Raw genomic sequence first — 3,034 nt, forward strand, 5'->3', positions numbered from 1 at the left:
TATCATTCAAATACGAATTAATTAGAAAAATCCATTTATGAAACCAAGTGTTTGCAACTGTCCATGGGTCACTGTCCAAGAAGACTCAGCACAGCAGAGCAGCTCCAAAGCCATTTCCTGAGATGTGTGTAAAGAATTCTTTTTCTTATACATGTACACAGCAGGTGGGAACTAAGATTTTTTTGTTAATTTAAAATGCCAAGTTTGATTCTACAACACATGCTTCACTCAAAGACAATCATTCTGAAAAATAAAGCCGCCAATAATTGGACCCTTCCACAGTCTGGCACCTTTCTTTCCCCTTGGGAAGCAGCTGGCTCCTAGAAATGCAGACAGCGCGTCCCCAGACACAGGGAGTCGTCACCAGGCTCTAATAACTGCTTGTCTTGCCAGGAAGACGGGCAAGCCGGGGCAAGCCCGTGGCCTGCAGCATCTGTGTCCTATTCACTCTCCTCAATAAGCAAACTTTCTTCTCATCCTCAGAGTGGGTCAGGGATCAGGCAGAACCATTTCATAGGCTTGGACCTAGCAAAGGTCCATCTGGAATGCCACCCTCCATGTATGGAGCATAAGAGGTTTTCATTGCAAGAGAACACTTCACCCCAGCCTACCCACATTTCCCGTAGCCCTTGGGTGTCCAAACCTACCCTCACACCCCCCTCCTAGGCAAACAACTGCCCACTCAGCATCAACTACTCACTTCACGCACAGGCTGTTTCAAACGGGCCTGTCCAGGAATCCCACTGTTATGACGGGAACTGGAAGGAAGTTTAAAACCTAACTTTGAAGTCATGAAAACTTGCCCTTGACAGTTTTTGAATGAGCAGAGTTGGCTTTGGGAGCAGAGTTGGAGCCATTTGTTCATCAAACAATGAGCTATGGCTTTTTTTCCTGGGGTGTCAAGATGTTTGTTTTGCTTATTGTTCTTGTTTACTTTTGTTGGCTTCTACACTCAAATTGGATTTAGTTTCACAAAAGCAGGCTCCCCAACTTCAAGATATTTTAAGATTTTTATGATTTCATTGCTAAATGTAGCCTTTTATGAATGATTCTGGCCCCCTAGTGGCTGGGTAATAGTAGCTTATGTGATAGTAACTGCCATTTAAGGAATGAGAGCTAAAGACAAAACTCAGCAGCTTCCATCTCTAAGGAGGAAGAGTGGTAGCCTCACAGGAATGAGTGCCCATCTTTGCCAGTGTAAGCCAGGCTGTAGAAACATCCATCCTGGCTAAACAGATCCACACGGACTTTTTGGCATTATGGATTAAGGGTGATTTTTTTGTTGTTGTTACTTAGGACATTGTGGAAATCCCTTTTCTAACCCATTTTCTTAAAGAAAAAGGTTCTTAAAGGCAAGGACGGTGTCTCCTGAGTGCTTAACACTCAGTACTACGAACTCCCATTCCACAGAAGAGGAAACTAAGACTCAGAGCTAGTCTAACAAGTAGTGTGTGTGGCAGTGTCAGGACTCAAATACATGCCAGTGGCCAGTTCTCACGGATTTCCCTCCAGGGGTCATGGTCCCAAGAGTAAAGGCTCTGAGCTCAGCCAATCCTACCCAGGTCCCATGGGCTCTATAACAGTGTTTCCTGTTGCATTATTCTCTTCCTCACCATCCACAAACCCTCTCACCTATATGTGGAAGTATGTAGCTCAGGGTCAGGATGGGAGGTAGGGAGAGGGGGAAGAGAGATATTTATAAGCAGTTGAGGGTCTGTTTCTGTATACAGACAAAGATGTGTGTACATTACCCATTTACTGAGTACTTACTAGCTAAAGGGCATCCTGGGACTTGGCATAGAGAAGATGTTCGATTAATGTTCAGTGAACAAAAGTCTAAATGAATTCACAAGCAAATTTTTAAAACTAATAATGGGTTTTTGCATTCATATCTTTGAGGAAAGTCCCAGGCATTGCTAACCAGCTCTGTGACCCTGAATGAAATGCTCTGACTACCAATCTACTGATCTGCAAATGAGAAGCTAGCCTAAAGGAGATTTTTGGCCCTTCCCATCCAAGCATTATGGGAATAATGCTTGTTTGTGAATCTTCAACAGGAGGGGCTGCCCTCTGTTAGAATAGCTCCTCCAGTCCTTAGCAGCCCTGGGAGCTCAGTAAATACATGTTGAATGTAAGCTTTGTAAGCTGGCTAGACTGCAGAGTTAGCCAAAAGAGTCAAGTTTCCTAGAAAGTGAGTTTCCATTAAGTGATTTACATTTTTCTCCTGGTTTCCATTGTCAGAAATTAATTTTGCTTGGGCTAGTGAGAAATAACAGCTGAAAGGTATAATAAAAGCACACTCAGAATGTGATCAATAAGAGAAAAGCACACAGATTTCCACTTCCTCAATACAATAGCCTAGGTATCCTGAAATAGCATGGGTACAAATAAAGTTTAAAAGTCTAGACCAAATAGAAAAAGCCCTCTTTAAATAGATTAGCTTCCAAGAAAATAAGAGTACTTTACCTCCCTGAGGCCAAGATTGAAGCAGGAGACCAGAGTTAGGTGACTATTGCCACCACTGCCTATGCTGGGGCCACCTATGTATCTTCAAGCATCTCAACTAGGGTGAAGAGCCAGACCACCCTGCAAAAAGCCACAACTCAAGTAGGCTATGCCCTGGGAAAAAGGTGACCTGGAAGAAAACCCGCCCAGCAGTGGCAGACAACAAAGAAAATGGTCTGTGTCAGCCCTGGCTCTGGGTGGAGTTAATAGTAACAAAAATAACAATAAAATTTCCCTGAGATTTTGTAACCATCAACTTGGCCACACACAGACGTTTGGGGGCACAAATGGTTGTACCTACAGTGCCCACAAAAAGAGTGAGGAAACTTTTATTTCAAAATAAGATTTTCAGCAAATGAGTTCACAATCAAAAAATATATAAAACAAAGGAAACAAGCCACCAAGAATGAAAGTCAGCAGAAACAACTAATAACAGAAGATGATTCATAAAGACTTTAGGTATTAGAATTACTGCATACAAAACATAAAATAAGAATGTTTAAGATGTTTTTCAGAAATAAAAAAATCA

Source organism: Mesoplodon bidens (genome assembly GCF_964165515.1).
Source record: "Mesoplodon bidens genome assembly, chromosome: 1".
Taxonomy (NCBI): domain Eukaryota; kingdom Metazoa; phylum Chordata; class Mammalia; order Artiodactyla; family Ziphiidae; genus Mesoplodon; species Mesoplodon bidens.